This window comes from Mesocricetus auratus, unplaced genomic scaffold (genome assembly GCF_017639785.1).
Source record: "Mesocricetus auratus isolate SY011 unplaced genomic scaffold, BCM_Maur_2.0 Super-Scaffold_100027, whole genome shotgun sequence".
In the NCBI taxonomy this organism is placed as follows: Eukaryota; Metazoa; Chordata; class Mammalia; order Rodentia; family Cricetidae; genus Mesocricetus; species Mesocricetus auratus.
Window position 1 is genome coordinate 16,828,650 of NW_024429208.1, and position 20,976 is coordinate 16,849,625.

General features: G+C 42.6%; 1 pseudogene; it reads left to right on the plus strand.

Annotated features, from left to right (window-relative positions):
* Positions 1–2,483: 2,483 nt before the first annotated feature.
* LOC101832791 lies at positions 2,484–2,608 on the plus strand (annotated as a pseudogene).
* Positions 2,609–20,976: the final 18,368 nt, after the last annotated feature.

Here is a 20,976-nt window from a genome sequence, read left to right on the forward strand (position 1 = left end):
TCCCTAGGCTCCCCCAAACCCACATAGAGGTAAAAAAATCCAAAATACAAGCATGATGCAATACACATGCAAGACCCCAAAGCCAAGACAGGGAGATGCCAAGGTCAGTGAGAAATTCTGTCTTAAAAACATTAATAAATAAATAAAATCAAGAACAGTGGGAAATTCCCAAGTATGGTATTTGAAATTGACATATGGCTTTCATACACATATGCACACACAGGTACATATATCTATACATTCGTGTTTTCCCCACATATACACAAAGACACATATACATAAACAAGTGCTACAGAAAAGCACACCATTAAAGAATATTTCAAAATGGCTTAGAACTTGAACAGCCAGTGTATTCTAGTAGAGACTAAGATAAGGGCTGTGACACGAGTTAACCGTATGATCATGTTTACTGTCTGATTGTTATGTTCTAGCTCAGTGGTTCTCAACCTCCCTAATGCTAACACCCTTTAATACAGGTCCTTATGTTGTGGTGATACACCCCCTTGCCCAAAAAAAAAAACCATAAAATTATTTTCTGCTGCTTCCTAACTGTAATTATGTTACTGGTATGAAATGTAATGTAAGTATCTGATACGCAGGGTATCTCACATGCAATCCCCAGGAGAGGGTCATTCAACACCGCCCCATAAGGGTCCTGACCCACAGGTTGAGAACCATTACTCTAGAAGCCTGGGCGCTGCTCCCATCTTGCTTAATGCCCTATCTCCAGGGTGAGCACAGTGCCTGGCTCAGAGCTAGTACTTCATGAATATTTTGTAGAAGAAGCAGCAGATGGTAGACAGACTCGCTGGCTGGTTGTCTATTCCCAGCACCACTATTTTGCTTTTCTTACGACTGCAATAAGACAACATGTAGAGATTAGAAGTGTAATTAACCCACAGCTGAAATCATTATTATGTGTAAATAATAAGATTACTTAACTGCAAACCTGTGAGGAAAATTACTCTAAAAACATCGTAAGATGTAGGATGACGCCATAAATATTTTTACATTTTATATAAATTAATAATGGTTAGGAACATAGTGAGATAGGAAAAAAATCCCTTATAACCAATATTCTGAGATGGCCACAAGAAAAACAGCCTGTCTGAAGAAAATTATGATGCTCTCCAGAGGGACGTTCTGCAAGGCACGATGTTTAAATGTAGCAGAGAGACAGAGTTTTAAATGCAGTTGCACAGAAAAATCGCAGGCAGCATTTTGTCTCTGCTGATGCTGGTGTGAGGTCGGTGTGAATGAAGAGGCAGTGGGAGGAGAGATAAGAAGAGAAGGTTCACCAGCAACGTTTTTTTCACAGAGCTGAGAACATTATATAACTCAAATTCTTAGAAGCACATCACACCGAAATGAAAACCAAGTTATCAAATCACAGCGGAGGGCTTCGAAATTGCCGAGGACTGAGGATTTATTTTTATGACAAAGTTTATTTGGGAAGAAAAGTCTATGTGATTTTGGAGCCATTCCATGAAGAGATTTGACCTAACGTCTCAACCTATTAGCGAACATGCAACTTAATCCATCTAATGACAGTTAACAAGAAATGGAGGGGAATGTATGCCATAGGGAGTGATACTAGAGCACTTTATTATCTGGGGGAAATGTTTACATTTGTGTTTCGTGTGTGCAGTTTTACAGAATATATAAAAATACAAAATAGCCGTAAGAAAAATCCAAGTGCCTCTTTTACTGGTAAGGGAGTGAACGGTAATAGGGCAGTATTATCACAAAGAACAAGAAGAAAGGTAATTCCTTAAGATTTGCTTTATTTTACTAAGTGTGTGTGTGTGTGCGCGCGCGTGCGCACACCCGCGTGCACACATATGTGTAGGTAGCCAGAGGAGGGTGTCAGATCCCCTGAAACTGCAGTTACAGTTAGTTCATTGTGAACTCCATGACATGGGTGATAGGACCATCAAACTCCAGTCCTCTGTGCTCTTAACTGCTGAGTTATACATGCTGAGAACTGAACCCAGGTCCTCTGTAAGAGCAGGCAGCTTTTACAACTCCCAAACCATCTCTCCAGCCCCCATGGCTCCGGAAGTAAGAACACAGAGGTCCTGAATTTGATGGTCCCCAGCACCCACATCAGGCAGCTCACAATTGCCTGCAATTGTGCTTCCAGAGGATCTGATGCCCTCTTCTTCTGGCCTCCATGGGCATGTGTGTGATGCACATAAACCCACGGAGCCTAAAGCACACACTCAGAAACGAAAATGAATAAATATACCTGTGACTTCAGAGACACCTCTCCAGCCACTGAAGAGAAACTTCAATATGTGTATGGGAGACTTAAACCTTTCCACTCGAAAGAATGAAAATTCACTATAAACATAAAAGAAGAAAACTGAGGAAGATGCTTCTAGCATTAAAAATGAGTGACTTTAAGTCTCTTGCTGCAGCAAGGCAAGTGGGAGCCTCTGGAGTGGGAGCTCGGAATGAGACTCCGAGGGTTGTAAAAGAAAATGGCAGACAAGCTGGACATGGGGGGGGGATCACCAGCTTTGATAAGGCCAAGCTGAAGAAGGCCAAGACGCAGGAGAAGAACATCCTGGCGCCCAAAGAGACCACCGGACAAGAAAAGAGGTGAAATCTCCTAAAAGCCTAGGCTGGAGGATTGCTGCACCCCATCTCCTCCCACCCTACCCTATTATCTCTGAGACCCCTCCTGATGTGGGGGAAGAGCCACCTGTAAGACAGACTGGAGCCACAAGCTGCACTGTGAACCTGGGCCCTCCACACTGATGCCACCAGCCCAAGGGTCTCTGAAGGGGACTCCACACACACACACCAACAGGACTGCCAAATCTCACCGGTTTGCCTTAGAATGTTATAGAAAATTATTTGAGTGATTGATGAAAATAAAACATAACTTGTGGCAAAAAAATAATGATTTTAATACGGAAACAACTCTTTTAAAACAACAGGAAAGATGTCAATAACCCAACAGAAAATTACTAAGGATGTGAATGAATAACTCCCAAATTAGTAAATCCAAATTATCAACAACAGCATGCTATTTAATCTCAACCATTTTCGAATCTAAATACACTACAATTTAAATCACTTAAATGCAAAAAAATCCTTAAAGGGAAAAGCAAAAATGAAAAATACATGTCCATGGCCCTACAGGGACTAAGACCGCCTCAGACATGGAGGAACTCTGCCTTTTTCCCATTTAACCCCTCTGTGTTAAAGAGTGTTTTAAATTTCAGGCGAGATGTCAGGACTCATTTTTGGTAAATTGCAATATGCCACTCATTTATTCTGCCAGCCCACATTCTTCTTTTCCAACATGGCATGTGTGACTTTCACACCACTGATAATTTCCATGTCATAAATATCCATCCGGATGAGCATAAATGAAGTGGATGACGGGACAATTGCTGAGCAAAAATATGCAGAGGTCTAGATCTGGGTCCCAACCATACATTCTCTACATACACAGCAACTGGGTGGCAGTTGCTTCTAGTAGAGTCTGTGAAGCCTGCACCCCACCCCTGTTTAAAGTACAAGGTTGAGGCAATTAAAATGGCATTTGTGTGTGTGTGTGTGTGTGTGTGTGTTTCTTCATGTGTGAGGGTATGCATACAAATGTGTATGTACTCGTGTGGATGTCAATGTTGTTTCTCAGGCACCATTTACCTTTTCTGTTGTGGAAACATAGTCTCCCACTTGCCTGGACCTTGCCAAGTAGGCAAATCTAGGTGAGTTCCAGGCAATTTAGGGATTACAAGTGTATGACACCACTCGTGACTTTTTATAACATGAGTTTTAGGAATCACACTCAGGGCTTATGCTTGCAAGGGAAGCATTTTGCCAATTTATCTATCTCTCCAGTACCTTAAGTTGGCATTTTAAACAAGAACCCCAATTAATAATTCAGTGGTTTAGTGTTTGAAAACCAATGCTATGGCAGACCACTAAATCTTTCTATAAAAATTGAGGACTCTGGAGGGAAAAAAATGCATACACAGAATAGCAACTGCACTGTGCATGCAAATGACCCCGCCCACCTCCACTCCCAGAGCTCTGTTCTCGGATTCTTGTTATATTCGAGGTGATGTATCTTTAGGTTGCTCTCCCAATCTCCTCGATCAAATTATACTCATCAAAGCTTCCAGTCTTCAAAAGTGCTTTCAGAAAGCCCATAAATTCAGTCCCTAGTCTGATGATTCAGGCACTTAATCACACCATAAAGTTAATGGAATCCAATTTGAATGTAGACACCTCAACAACCACATTGCATCGAATTCACAGCCTTCATAAAATACAGGTTTCCAAATGAATCACCAGCCTAAGGGAGAATTCAAAGAAGAATGCTTGTCTCTCATTGGTCACTGTCCAGATCTTCGGCTGCCAGGAAAGGACCAGAGCTGTCAACGCACAGTGGTAGCCCTGGCAACTGCCATACCACCAGGAACTTCAGCACTTGAAAAGCTAGAAGTTACAATACATGCTTTCAAATGTCCTCTAGACTGTTGGGATACCCTATGGCTTATAGCATCATGGCTCCTCAAGTGTCAGACTCTGTGTGTCAGTCCACAACCCCCACATATAACAGTTCCCAAAGCGAAATTTCTCAAGAGCATCAGACTCAACCCAACTTCTCCAAGACCATGTTCATCCAGTGGTACCTGTCCTCTGGAGTGTGAGGAAGGAGATACCTAGATACCCAAGAACTCAGTAGTTAACCACCAGGAACAAAGTGTCGCAGACTTGGCCTTGCAAGCATCCAGTTGTGCTGTCCATGATGTCTAGCATCCCCTCCTCTGTGACAACATCTGGATTATCAGTGCTGAGCTTTTCATCTAGATGTTCTATGTGGTGGAAATGGAGTGATGAACTGAAGCTGGATGGGTTTGCATATGTGTGGGGGGGAGCTGTGTATATGGGCCCCCTTAGGGAAGTCTCTTCATGGTCCATCTGCCTCAGATAGTGGCAGCTCTTTCTGCAAGTACATCGGACTGCCTAGATGGACCATCCTTCATGTTCTTCAACATATGTGGTCATTTCTAAGGTAAGTGTAAGGTAGACAAAAATCTTTCCTTAATTTCTTTATCTCCTTAAAGATGCAAAGACAGTCGCTAGGATCCAACCATTCTTAATATTTCCCTCAAATAGTGGCCATGCATACAAAAGGAGACAAAACCCTCAAAGAGCATTGTACACTTTTACTTTAATGTGCTGAACTGAAGATTTAACCCACTGAAGTGGGTTGATGCAATTGCTTCTTCTCAAATTCCTTTTGTACAAAATCTTGATGCATAATGCCTAGCATTGGAAAATGTATTAAAGTACACTTTGAAATATGTTGAGTTATTTTTATTGTTGTTTTTGCTTACTTAAAAAGCAAAACCAAGCAGGGGCATTCTCTCCCCCCCCTCTCTCTCTGTCTCCCTCTCTTTTTGCACACACACACACGTGTGTGTGTGTATGTGTGTGTATTTTAACACTTCTTGTTCTCAAGAAAATCATGCATGAACTGAATCTTCTGAAAGCTGCTTTCCATAGAACATCTGTTTGTGTGTGTGTGTGTGTGTATGTGTGTAAAAAGCTTGAAATGTACCATCTTAATTGCTATTTTATTGCTGTGAACAACACACACAGACAGAGAGAGAGTTTATTTTTAGAAAAGAAAAGGAAAGCATTTAATTGGGGGCTTGCTTACAGTTTCAAAGGGTTAGCTTATTATCAACATGATAAGAAGCAAACAGGCATGGTTCTAGAGCAATAGCTGACTGTTTTACAGCCTGATCCACAGGAAGCAGGCAAGTAGAATGATATGACTTTCTGATTTATGTCTGGAAGATGGTTCAACAGTTGTCTAAGCAGACAAGTGACATCTTACTACTTTGTTTCCTGGTTCCTGCCATTTTAATTACCTTGATGATGGTGAGATATTACTGTGTGTAGTGGAAACAAGTGTGGTGCATGCAGAGAGATACCTGTGCGCTATAAGGGCCAGACTCAAACAGAGAGATGGCCAGGGGAAGCTGCCACCTCCTGCAAAGAAATCGCAGGGAGGCAGCTACAATGGGTCCCTGTCTTTGCAGGGCTCTGTTTCATCACTTGTTTATATTTACATATTATTAGAATACTACTAAGTTATAATGGGAAAGGGAGTGAAAATACAATGAGACAGACCCAACCTTAAGTCTGAGTCTGCCTAGTCACATGACCTGGTTTACAGTGCTGGTTTTGAGTTCAACTTGTCAGGTGATGAAGATTTATTTACTCTTTAGCTATCCTCTGTGTCACCCTTCCTTTCATCTTAGGAAAGGCAGAGTATGTTTTGGCTTGTGGCTTCAAGCAGCTGGTCACATTGCATCCACAGTCAAGAAGCAGAATGAAGAGTGTTGGGGCTCAGCTCCCTTCCTCCTTTTGGGGCAGCCTAGGACCCAAGCCTAGGGAATGGCACCACAAACTTTGAGGATAGCCATTCCACCCCAATTAATCTAACATCCCTCACAGGGGAATGCCCAGAAACTCATCTCCTAGGCGACTCTAGATTCTACCAAGACACTAGCCAACAATACCTATCACAGCCTCTGTATCCTGAGGACAATGAAAAGACAATGAGAAGGGTAGAAAGGACTTCATGATGGCCACAGCTGCATCTGTGCCACTGGGTTCTCCTCCGCTTTGCATGAACTATATCTCCCTCTGAGAGGGGACAGTACCTTGGCTCTCCTCCTACACATTTTATTCCGGTCTTGCCCAAACCATGGGTGGAGTGGATAAATTGTCCTAAGGGATACACCTGTAGTTCCTACCACTTCTGGTATGAGCCTGTCAAGAAGTCTTCCGCTGACATTTGGGTGCTCATAACACTTAGAAACATGGCTTTCATGTGTAGCCGACCTTCCAATTTTTCAGTACGATGCTGTCATCCACAATGTTGATGCTGGAGAAACGTGCAATCAAGCCACACTTTGAATTTTACATTGGGATGTGTTCAAAAGTATACTCACCCATAGTAGTAGCCTGTGTGCTGCCCATGGGTTACAGACTAGACATGATCACATTGGATAAATGCCTGGATAGTCACTTTCCTACTTACATTCCCCACAATCTCCTTTCTGAACAGCTCACCTGGATCACCTGGCTCCTGACATTTGCACATCCTTTTTGCTCATTTCCCTCACTCTTCTGGCTCAACAGGCAGTTCCAAAACTCCATTTTAAACTTGTTGGCTATCATCTCCTCCATGATTCAAAGGATTCAGTTACCGGTGCTTTCTTTACTTGCTCCACCCGGTTGCAGGACTTGAGAATGAGGCACAGACAGAAAGAGCACTTTATATGTAGTGGACACTGCTTAATCTCAGTTGTCAATTTGACGAAATCTAGAATCATCTGGGCATTCCCAGAGAACTATCTTAATTGAGTTATTTGAGGTAGGGACACCCACCTGCTGTGGGTGTCACTGTTCCCTAGGCTGTGTTAAAAAGGAGAAAGTGAGCTGAGCACAACTCAGGCTCTCTGATTGACTGGGGATGCAACGTGACCAGCTGCCTCAGACTCCCACTGCTACGATTTCCCACTATGAGTAACTATATGCTCAACAAAAAGGTTGTTCCATCCTTCAGTTTCTTTTGCTAGGCTATTTTGTCACAGTAAGAGGAAAAATAACTAAGACTACAGAAGTGCCTCTCAAGGAAGCAACCAAAGGGTTTCCGTAGCACTGAAACCCTTGTCTCTTTGGAAGCTAAAGACCTGGAACAACTGAGAAATTCCTAGTTCTATGAGCCATACATCCTGGAAGGAGGAGAGAAAGATGAGGCAAGACAGGAGGCTTTTAGCATTGCTCACCTTCGCATTTACCTGAAATGGTACCACACACCAGCAGCACCCAAAAACTCAACAGAGGGGCTAGAAAGAGATACATCAGTTGATAAAAAATGTTTGCTGTTCCCTTTGCATGCACAAGGACCTAAGTTCAACTTCCAGAACCCATGTTTCAAAAAAACAAACAAACACACACACACACACACACACACACACACACACACACAAAACAGGTATGATGGCATAATGCTTATAATCCCAGCACTGGGGAGGCCATAAGAGGTGGATCCCTGTGATGCACTGGCCGGCCAGCCTAGTCCACTTGGCTAGTTCCAGACCAAGGAGAGATGCTGACTCAATGAAATAGGTGGACAGCATCTGAGAGAAAATACTCAAGGATGTCCTCTGGCCACCATATGGGCAGGTGGTGTACACACACACACACACACACACACACACACACACACAGCACAGCAATGCCTCACTTCTCTAGGCTTTATTCAGCAGATAGGGTTGAATGGTCTAGGAAGATTAATCCAAATTCTAATCCATTCCTCATAGATTTATAATAATACAGATATTACCAAGCTAATCATTTTACACTTCTATAACATGGTGAGGGGGGCGGCAAGCAAAAGGGCCTGACTATTCACCAGGGGTATTTCTAGACCCTAGAACCATGCTCAGTGCACAGTCAGTGCTTTAGAACTCTTGTTTCCTATATAAAAATATCGTGGAAAAGGAGTTATTTGAGAGAGTAAATGATTTAGAGACCAAACCCCCAGCAGAACAGCTCCCTAATACCTTCTAAAATGTGTTGATGCTCATAAATCCAAAATAAACGACCTGAAAAATCACTTAAGAAGAAATAATACACATTTAACCAGGCTTCCAGAGGAAAGTCTGAAGGGGAAAAAAAACAGAATATTTCTGGAAGAATTATTAAATCCCTTCAAATTCAATCCCAGCCCTATACCAGACATGCTACTTGTCCCTGGTCTGAGGAAGGGCTGTCACTTTAGGCAGTCCTGTTCAGTACTTCCTTATCAAACTCCCAGTATGGCCACCTCTGAGCTCAGGACAAGGCTTTGGCCATTCTGAAAAAGACCTCTCACCAGCCTACCCAGCTGCCTCTACGAGGTTTCACAGGGAGAAATTAGACACGCCACACACATGCTCCAGCCAGCATTTCCAACGGTTGCCGTGTGTCCATACTCAGCTCCGTGTCACAAGGATCTGTCTATCATCTAGTGAAACTGGAAACATTGCAGATTACCCATCTCTGCCTCAGTCTGACAACGCTGTTAAAGTTTCTGGAATGTAACAGTGTTCTGGTATCTTCTGTCCCATCTTGGATTTTTAGCTTGTCGTCTGCTAATGAGAGTGACTTTACCTTTCCTGGTGTTTGATTAAGGTCCTGAGGCTGGTAGTAAAATGGATCCCCGTTTTTGCTACAAATTCAATTAGCCGAAGTTGGAATTGCTCTCTTCAACAAAGTTAAATAAATTGTTAATGAGAAATTTACCTTCCCTCGATTCACCAGTCGCCTTATTAGCTTGGAGTCAACACTATTAAAGCTGGAGCTGTTTATTAAAGCTTAAGGTGTTTTGCTGAATTGAATGTTAAAAAGATGGCAGAGGGAGAGCGTCACTGACTGCCAGCCCCCAAACCACACAGAGGCTTCCAGGATGCACCCAAATCCAGTCACTTCAGGCTCCCATCCTCTGCATCCCTGAAATCGCTACCTACTGGATAAGAATGGTGTGTGTACCCAGGGGCCATCCAAAGCTTTCCTTGTCACTGTTTCTTCAGCAGTCTCTCCTGAACCAAGCAGACACCAGCCTGAAATGGCAGGTGAGTCCCAAAACGGAACAGGCAAATCCTGGCCTTTCCTTCTGAAGAAGGAACTCAAGTGCCCCCACTTCTTATGCCAAGACACAGGGCACAGACGAGAGTCAAGAAACAAGTGGCTATGCAGACCTCCAGATAAACTACCCGAAAGAAATAGTAATGTCTATCTGGTGTGGAATTCCTAACATGCCTTGTCTTTCTAACCAGCTCTAAGCAGCACTGCGAGGCCAGCAAAGGTGGCTTCAGTCAGCCCTTTCCCTGTCTATTTCTCCTACAAGCTTCTTCTCCAGTCTGCCTTGCTCATGTGGTAGAATCTGCAAGTGGTCCTTACTGGTCCATGCCAGGTTCCTCATAGACTACAAAATGGCCTCATTTCCCAAAATTCCCTGAAACTTAGCTCCCACAGTGGGCATCCTTCTCCTTCCCCTACCCAACATAGTGTGGGGATCAAGGAGCTAAGCAGAGAGCTCAGGGTTAAGAGCCCACCACCACAGGAGAGAAGGGCACTCATTTACCTGCACCTGCATTCCAGTCGCAGGTCAGGACAGCGTTCAAGAGTACCAGTTTAAAGAGGACGTCTCTTTAAACTTAATAATGGCAGAGGCTCTCTGCCAGCCAGGTCTGAGGAGTCCTTCTGAAATAGGATTCCTGCAACATCAGCCTGTAGCTCACTACTCTAGCCTGTCCAGGCTAGATTTTTGAAAGTTCCTTTTGCTAAAGCCAGTGTGAGTAAATTCTGAATCAAACTGGCAGAAATCCTCCCTTCCACTTAAGCCACCAGATGGGCTAATATCTGGGGCCTCCATCTTCTTGGATATAATGGGTTATTAAACTACTTCATATGTGACTAATATCTACAAAGTACTTCTTCCTAGTGCCCAATTTCAAGCAGACAGATTGCAATGGTGGGTATTCAGGCAAGAATGGCCTCTGGTGTTGATGGAGACTTTTTTGTCCGACAGGAAGACAACAGTTTGGGTTTTGCCGCTCTAAAGAAGCTGTTGATGGTAGCCATGTTGCTGATGTTTGTGGTGAGAGAGAACCGTCCTAATGTGTAAGGCTCAGCGGCTAACTCCAGCTCCCTAATGCCTCCTAACCCTGTAACCAGGGCTTCTCCCAATCCAGGACAATCTTCCCCCAAAAGAGAACAGCTTCAGCAGGAAGGATGGGCAACCATTTTCCTGAGGCCCTTGGAGATGAGAGATCAGGGGAAGAAGGGAATCAGATATAGAATGATGACTGGCAAGGCCTACCTACACGTCAATCAACTCCTGAGAGGATGATGAAAGAGGAGGGATTGCTACTTCCTCATTACTAATCATGCACAGGATTTTATGGATTCTATTTACTTGACATTTTGTTCTTGTTTTCCTGTAAGACACTGGTGTGTGACGCTGGTTTTCTATTTCCTCACTCAACTGAAGAAACAAGATGAGGCTGGGAATAGAAAGTGGCCCAAGTTGGAATGCACTCTCATTTATACCTGAAGTCATGGGGTGAGGCGAGCTAACTTCCTTCCCGAGAATTCTAGGAGGTGTGACCAAAGATGGTGTTCTTACAATCTAACCTCTCCTGTGGGTGGAGCCTTTAAGAACAATTCCAGGAAGATCCTCTCAGTCCTCCATGACCATCATGACTCCTTCCTGAAGGAGCTCAGGACATATTTTTCAGTTCTCCTTCTGCTGGGATTCAGACTAAATTGATTAAAAGACTTGTTATTTCAGGTGCGAAAGTCCTGGAGAATGAGAGCATCTTCCTTCTGTCTACCCCACGGCTTTTCATACCTTTATGGTGAGATCCCAAGCTATCCATGACAGGGACAAATGGGGCTTTGCAATGGAGGAGAGAAGCTATTCAAACCGTTCCTGATTTCTATAAAGGAGAAATCGTTTGATCTTTGAAACAGCCAAAGGGGCAGTTTGATCTTCCTCAAACTCATTTATTTTAGATTCTTGCAAATTTCTTTTCTGTAGGTTTATTTCCTTAGAAAACTCAATATTCAATTGAACACTGACTTTTATACATTGAAATGCAATATTGAATAGCCAGAGTCTAATAAATGCCGTCCTAGCTATATAGGATATTTTAAAAAATCATAAAAGGGCCGACTGAGCCCGATCCAGGCAGAGATGACAAAGTGAATTCAATGCTTCTTTTGAAAATGAGTCATGGTCAGAAACACTTTGACCAAAAGCATTTCTTTGAATGCCAGGGGTAAATTTGCTCACTTTCATTTTCTGCCTCGGTTTCAAATCAGCCCTGCAGAACGGAACAAAATCCACTCCGAGAGGCCCAGGCAGCTGCTGCAGATGTGAATAAGAACAGAGGAGCGAGGTGGGGCCTGTTCCTTTCTGTCAGTTATTTTCAAATTGTGGAGATAATATTTAGATAAGGAAGGACTGATTCAACTTTGTGTATTTTTTTAGAGAAGAGCAAATCATGGCTGCTCTCTGCTCCACTAACATACCCCAGGACCACCCTTCCTGGTCCTTAGGAAAAAGAAAGAAAGAAAGAAAGAAAGAAAGAAAGAAAGAAAGAAAGAAAGAAAGAAAGAAAGAAAAAAGGACGTTTATTGTCCCAAGCTCCCAAATTACTGGCAATGAAAGAATCTGACATATGTTCAAGTTGGGGAGGGGGAAAGACTCAAGGGAGGATGGGCACAACATACTCAATCGATTAGCCAAGAGGAACAGCCTTTGATGTCAGGGCACCTTTCCAAATTTCACTTAAGACTCAAACAGTCTGTGGGAAATCAAAGTTCTCAATCAGAACTTCAGCCCCACTCCCCCAGTGCAACCATGGCCTGTGGCCCAGGAATGTTTTTTGCTTTTAACCATATGTAGATACTGCTCAGTTTGAGAACATGTTCCTCTCCTGGCCCTTCCGACACTGAACCCTTTCTGAAATGGATGACTCCATCTTCCATTTTCTCTCTGCTGTGTGAATGGTTTTTCTTCCCAGTTGTGTATATGTTTTAGGAACAGGAAGGTTTCTATTGTGGAAAATGCAATTGGTAGGGAACAAGCCCTCCTAGACTTGACCCAGGGAGAAGTGCTGATTCCTCCCATTTTGAGGGAATGGCCAGCATGATATACGCTCTGCTGAATGAGCTGAGATCTAAATTGGAACCAAGAAAAGGAGCCGGGGCGAAGAGTGGGGTAGCCAGTGGGGGAGAAAAGAGAACCTCTTGGGAAAAGGTAGCCAAGGAAGAGATGCCATCAGAGAGATGGATGAGGTGGTCTCACCTTCAGAATAACAAAGGCATTATTATGGCACCAGATCAGAGAGTGTGACTTAGATTTTGGAAATTTGACTTAATAAGGGCCTTTGGATATCTAAGTAGAGCTATGAAGACATAGACATTGCCTAGAGTCTTGGATTCCTTTGGTATTTATAGAGAGGAGTTTCTCCAATAAATAAGAGTGAGAAAGTTCTAGAAAGTACTTCTTCAGTCCTTGTCTGTTCCACCCTGGTTATAATATCTAAGGTACCATCCCACCATGAGCCTGGACCCGAACACTGTCAGATGATCACAGTGCCTTCTAACATAGATGCCCTCACATACCAGTAGCACATGGTCAAGAGGGTGGAGTCTGCATAGCAGTGAACACCCAAGGATAAGAGGTACTGGAGAGGGCTGGAGAGATGGCTCAGAGGTTAAGAGCACTGGCTGCTCTTGCAGAGGTCCTGAGTTCAATTCCCAGCAACCACATGGTAGTTTACAACTATCTATAATGAGATCTGGTGCCCTCTTCTAGTGTTTAGGAATACGTGCAGGCAAAAGGCTGTGTACATAATAAATAAATTTTAAAAAAAGAGGTACCAGAGAGAAAAACATACAGGTAGGCAAAAAAGTCACTGGGCATGATGAACCAGAACCCATATGATAGAAAGAAACAGCCTTACAAGCTGTATTCTGACCTCCACTCATACTCTTATACCCTGTGGTGTGACATGTGTAACCTTACATGTACACAAAAACATATAATAAATATTAAAATATACCTAGAACTATTACACATTAAATGCCCAACATGTGAAGAGGGGCTTCATAGACATTAAAGGATGGGAGAGATATTTGCCTGAGGGGGGTTAATATATATAATTGTAAAAACCCCAAATGGCTGGGCGTTGGTGGTGCACACCTTTAATCACAGCACTAGGGAGGCAGAGGCAGGCAGATCTCTGTGAGTTCGAGGCCAGCCTGGTCTACAGAGCAGCCTCCAAAACAATACAGAGAAACCCTGTCTCAAAAAAAAACAAAACCCAAATGATGTCCACTGCTAGTGTAGTGAGTTCCCCAACACGGAAATATCTCAGGCCCAAACTGGATACCTTACCTATGAAAGGGAAGTTGTAGAATCAATGACTCTACATAAAATTGGACCTGAAAGGGACCCGTAGTATCACACACCCCAAGTCCACAAGACCCAGGCTCCTAGCTCGGAAGCTTAGAGTTGACTCTCCTGCTGCAAGTAACTTTCTCTGAAAGTATGGACAAAACTGGCTTCAGCATCTGAGAGAAGCCCTTTGATGAAAGAATCCTTCTCCATCTCCATGCCTTCAAAGACAACCTCAATTTAGTAAAGTCTCTCTTGCAGGCTGGGAAGATGGTTCAGTTGGTAAACTGCTTGCCACATGGCAAAGCATAATAACCTGAATTCTGTCTGCACGGTCCACACAAAAACACTTGGAGTGGTAGCACACACTTAGAGTGGGGAGGCAGAGACAAGTGGATCCCAGGACATAACTGGCTGCAATCCACCAGATCTAGACCTGAGAAAACAGGTAGGTAGCATTGGGGGTTGAATGAGGAGTGCCTCCAGTACACTTGGTCCCTGGGATGGGGGAGGGTGGGGGCTGGAAGTTGCTGGAGGAGGTCCATCCCTGGGGGTGGGCTCTGAGATTGTTCAAACTCATCTGACTTCTAGCTCACTCTCTGCTTCATGCTGGCGGTAAAGATGTAACTTCTCAGCTTACTGCTCCTGCTTCTTGCTATGGTACTTCCCTGCCACGGTGGATTCTTATTCCTCTGGAGTTATACACCAAAATAAATATGTCCTTCTATAAATCATTTCTGGTCATGGTGTTTTATCATAGCAACAGAAAAGTAATGGACACAGCATCTGAGGAGAGACACCTGAGATGGAGTGCTAGGCTCTGCAACATTCCACACACGTGTGCATGCAATGACATACATGCAAGTCTCTGTCTGTCTCTCTGTCTCCCTGTGTGTGCCTCTGTCTCTGTCACTCTCTTTGTCTCTCAATAGATCCAATACTCTAAAAAGAGCAGCTGCTGAAATCCATGAAGTAACTCTTATCAGTGACTGCTCCGCACCCCAAGGACATAGCCCTGAGCTGGAAGGACAGAGTGTGCACACACATCCCATTCCTGTCTCCAGGGTTCTTAGCCCTGCAGGAGGCCTTTGGGAAAGGAACTACTCTTTTGTAGCTGGGAAACAAATGGAAGCTTCTTTTGCTTTCCTTCAAGACCATTTTAAACAAATAACAAACAATATCTGCATTTCCAGATACTCACAAATCTATTATATATATATATATCCCTCAAGGCCTGTAACATAAGAAATGTCTTCCTAGAGAAAAAGAAGAAATGCAGAAGGTAATGTCACTCAAGAAGGAGTAACAAAAAAAAGGCAAAGACAACACCATAGAAGTCTTGGAAGAGGTATGCTTTAGTTGCTCAGCCTAACTCAGTTTGAATAACACTACTGTGACTTTTGCCACTCAACAAATCTTGGCTCCTTTTATCCAGTTTTTTTTAGTTGCAATTGTATCAGAAGGGTGAATCAAGCTGTGGGGTTTTGTTGTTGCTATTGTTTTATTTTTAAGGAATATTAGCCCCCAGAGACTCAGCAATGAGAGTGTGTGTGATGTTTTAAGTGTCAAGAATTGAAAATATTGCTAAGAAGATGCATGCCCAAATGGCAACATGAAATGGTAGAGAGTAGAAGCCTTCTTCATCAGAGTTTTTGAGGACATGGTGTCATGAGATGCTCAACACCAGATGGAAACCAGGGCAACAAGGCTTCAAATAAAGAGAACTCAAGAGTTCTTCCCTGACCCTGCCACAGCCCTGTACAAGACTCACCATCCTCCAAGTGCACTGTTAAGGCTGTCACCAAACAAACTGGGACTCTCAGCACATCTGTTTGCTGTGCTCATTAACCCTGCAATTGAGTTAAGAGAAACCTTTGGACAATGAAGCCCACAATAGTCTTAGTGGCTCTAACTTTTAAATACCTGATCTTCTGAGAAACAAGACAGAAATTAGCCACAAAATTCAAGGCAAATCCATAATTTCATGGAACAAATTCATGAATGGAGTGATGGAGGCTGGGGAACTACTCAATGATAATAAGTATAATTGTCCCTTTCATCTTCCCCAACTTCCTACCAGAAAAGCACTATCAAAACAAGCAAGCAAAAAGAGTACATTCCTACTTCAATTTCAATTTCCATGCAAAATACCACTCTCAAAATATTAGTTTCATCTAGGTTGTCCTTTCTCAGAACATGCATAGTTGGATGTCAATGGACTGTGGTGTTGGAAGGGTGTTGTTTAATTGAATTTTCAAGTTAAATGGAAGCTAGATAGAAAACTGTCTTTTTTCAGTTGTGGTAGGAAGCAGTGCAAGGTGTTGATGAATGACAATGATGATGGCCTGATGGTGACCTATACAACCATCATGTATGGTTACATTCTTGGGAAATTTATATGCAAAGTAAATTCTGACTAAAAAAAATAAGCTCTCATTATCAGCTCTTGTTGTGTTCCAAACTCCCAGGTAGAACTCTACTAGGCTCAGTTAAGGAATTATGAACTCTCCATCTGCCCAGACCAGGCCACTAAATTCAAACCTAATGATTAGCACAGAGCTCTGTTCATGAGAACAGAGCAACAGACCTCAACTGTGAGAAGCAAGAATGATAGCTTTACTTAATGCTCCATGTGAGAGTTGGCCTATGTCAGTCCTGTGAGGGGTGAGCAGATTGCTTCCATGTCTTTTCCTAGTGCCCAACATCAAATCCCAGGCCTCAGACCATCTAGCCAGGTACTTGACACTGAGCTGCAATAACAGCCCAGATTTTACCTGCTAATTAGAAATATTATTTGACAGCAAAAATAGATGTCACTTCATGGATAATTTCATGTCTTAATTAATTTTTTTCTAGGTGGTAATGACATTTTGCATGTCACTTCTGTATGTCTTGAAGAGTCATGAGTATGAATGTCGCAATCACCACAATAGGCATCATCATAGACAAGTATTTTCTAGTGTGGTTGGTTATGTAATAAAGAAGCACACAATGGAGGAATGGAAAAGAGAATGTGTAAGGGTTAATGTTGATTTCTGAGAGCTTTACAAGATGTAGTATCACCTAGGAGACAAAACTCTAGGCATGACTGTAAAAGAGTATCTAGATCAAATTAGTTGAGATTGAAAGATCCACTCTTCCCTGGGCTAAAGTCCCAGACTGAAGAAAGAAGGAGGAAGCAGCAAGCTCAACAGCAGCATTTATCTCTCTCTGCTTCCTGACTTTAAATGCACTGTGACCAGTTGCGTCAAGCTTTTGCCACCATGACTATCCCACCAAGATAGACTCTGCTTTCCACTTGCGACCCAAAAATAAGCCCTTTCTCCCTTAAGTGCTGTTGTCAAGTGTTTTATCATAGTAACATTAGAACAACTGATACAGAAACTCACTCAGGCGTAGCTTAAAAAGATCATTCTAAAAACATTCACAGTTCTAAGCAAATGGGATTTAATTCTGAAGAATATGTTTTATACCCAGAACATTGCTCTTTTGTTAACACCGCAATAGCCCTATCTATTATGTGATATGTGAAATCAAATTTCCATGTATGACTGAGTCACTTAGAAGCAATGAATATGGAATACATATTTGAATTTAAACTTGCCAATTTATAGTTTTATAAATTAATAGCAATTAGATACTAATAATGTGTTTTTGAACTTTGTATCTTAGATCTGGTGACAGTGAAGGCCTTCTATGATATTTTGAAGCTGTGGTTTTGTTTGGGAACTTAACTCCCAAATACAACACTGAATGGGAATATGTTGTGCCCTGTGAAGAGATGCACTTGGAACCTTCCCAAGAATATATTTTGGCAAAGGCAGAGCAGAATGTGAATGAATGCGACTTCAGTCTCCCCACATAATACATTAATGCAGGTACAGAAAATAAGGAGTGAGCCTACAGACTGATAAGCCACCACCATAGGGGGATGCATTGGCCCTTTGTGTGAACTTCTGAGAAAGACAGAAGCCATAGTTCAGGCTTCAGGGCAAAACATGCTGACTGAGTCACCACAGCACTTACAGACAAGGGTCCACTGACCTCAGAAAACAGATGTGTGACTTCTTTTGGTTTCCCAGGCCACTACTGTGACAGGCAGCTGTCTGCAATGAGAATTTAAAGGCCTCAATGTACAGGTGTTAGCATGAAGAACAATCAGGTTCATCTTGAGGTCTGACTCTGGGGTTTTGGAGATTTGTTGAATTATATGAGATCATGGGCATCTTTCCCAGGCCTAACACATCTTCCATATCACAGTTCACCCCAGGAGATCAGCAGGTTGGGGATAGACAAGTGGATGGAAAAATCTATGGGAACTTGTCAGCCTTCTCGGAAGAGTCCCAGACATGTGCTCACCTCAGACACAAAGAGGGACACATCAGTGAGCCTGTTGTGTGACACTGAACTTGTGAAAAAACAAATCAAACACATGCTTGTTTACCCCACTCCTGACTAACTACCCATGACTAATTGCAAAGATGCCAACACATATGAAGAATTGCAAAGGAAAGCAACACCATAAGAAACAAAACCCACTAATGCCAATCATAAAAACACCACATTATTTAGTTTCCTACTGAGCTTGTCAGAACACTATCTGTGTTAGTGATAGATAGAAATGTAGCTCAAACCAGTCACACCCATAAAGGATTTTTCAGTTCTTAAAACTTAGAAATGCAAAGGGTATTATGCAGTGGGTGCATCTTCCCAGAGCCAGATAACTAGGGATACAAGGCCAGAAATATAACACACGTGCGCGCATGCGCGCACGCGCCCACACACACACACACACACACACACACACACACACACACACACATGTACTATGTGATATGTAATATATAGCATATATATTAGCATCATAATGTATCATATGTTACATAGACGTGCAGGCTAGGAAGAGATAAGATCAAAAATGACAGAGAATCTCCTAGTACCATGAGATAACAGACACTGTAATAAACCAAATTTTTAAAATTTATATCATTTTAAGGGTGTTACAGAGCAGAAAGAAAGAACTCACCCAGAATTATAGAAACCAGAGACAATTTCTACAAAAAATGAAACTGAAGCTGGAATTGTTTCGCTTTTTAAAGTGAACAAGAGATGTTTTTAAAATGGATTGGTCCAAGGGGGAAGTTGCATAGTTTATACAAAGGGAACAGCCCAGGCAGTGTCCTCAAACTGAGAAGTAATACAGAGGTCCAGAGAAACAGAAAGACTTGCATAAATCCTAATCATTTATTTATTATTCTAAATGACTCGGGGGTATAAATCCTTCTTACTGAACTCGCCTCTTGATCTTAAAGTGGTCATTTAAATCCCCTGTGTCTCCCAAACAATGCTGTTATAAGCAGCAAATATAATAATGTATGTGAAATATGCAGGGATTATAAAACAATTGTAAGCTTAAGGCACATATAGGGAACAGGAAGTGGGACACCAGTTTGTTGAACCCTGTGTGGTTGAGGAAAGACACCTGGCTCTGAATGGACTTCAAAAGAGAGACACACTTGAGCTTCTCACGTCTGTTTGGCATCTAACACCTCCTACTTGCTGGGAAGATTAAGCTATGCCTTCCAGTAGCAGGTACAGGTATGGGGGCCACCTGTCTTTTAGTATCAGTGATCAGCTTGTCACTGAAGGAGTGTCCAAGCTTCATTTCTGTTGCTGTGTTAAAATACTCCAGTTTAGAAAAAAGAGAAATTAACGGATAAAGGGTTTACTTGAAATCATAATTTCGGGTTACAGTCCATCACTGCAGGGAAGTCAGAGCAGGAACTCAAGGCCATCAGTCACACCACATGTACAATCAAAAGCAGGGAGAGAGAATGTATACATGCTTGCTTGCTTAGCTCAGTCTCCACTCTTACATAACTCAGTACCCACTGCCTAGGGAATGTGGCAGCCCACAGTGGACTCGTCTCCACACATCAAGTAACCTAAGACTGTATCCCACAAACATGACCGTGGACCAACACAGTGTAGACAATCCCTCACTGAAACTGTCTACCCAAGTGATTGTAAGTGATGTCAACTTGACTGTTAAAGCTCCCCATCACAGAGGGACTATGCTCAACAGGAAAACAATGGGAGTGCTCAGAGTCTGGGCACAGTTAAACGCATCCTCAGGGAGAAAAGGGGATCCTGGGATTTCTTTTAAATTTTTTTCAATGACTTGTTTATTTTTATTTTATGTGTATTGGTATTTTGTATGCATGCATTTCTATGTGAGGATCTCAGATGCCTTGGAGGTGAAGTTATAGACAGTTGTGAGCTGCCATGTGGGTGCTGGGAATTGAACCTGGGTCCTCTGGAAAAGCCACCAGTGCTCTTAGCCACTAAGCCATCTCTCCAGCCCCAACCCTGGGATTTTAAAAGAAAATGTTTGCAAGTTAAGATTCTAGTGGGGGAAAGAGACATTCCTGGGAGACATGAGAGACGAGGAAGGGATGGGGTGTGAAAAGATTTTAGAACTCTACGGACTGGAGACCTGTAATGACAGTCAGAGGAAGTAGTTTGGGAGGCCTGTGCTCTTCAGAGCCAATCTGAGGTATGTTTAAATTGTAACTGAGGCCAGCAAGTCACGAATAATCAGTTTGCCTTGGAGAATTCTGGAATTATAAATAAAAGGATACAAAGCATTGTCCAAGGTAAATATTGACATGACTGAAGAGGGACCAGAAAAACTTTTCATGAAGCCAAAACGCTGAATCTGGGGGAGATGTTTCGTATTCTTACAATAAACACTCGAGTACATGAGGTTGAAGGATGGGTGGGAAGAATCGTGTGTACTGGAAAATCAATTTAGAACAAAGGCCAGCTCAAATGGGCAGTAGTAACACTGTGACACTTGTGTTAACTTTTAGGACCACATTACTTCTTGGAATCAGTTCCCCCAGCCAGACACCTATGTTCCCACAGATACAAAAGGGCTCATATTCATATCCTGAAGCAACTTCCAAGTTTATACT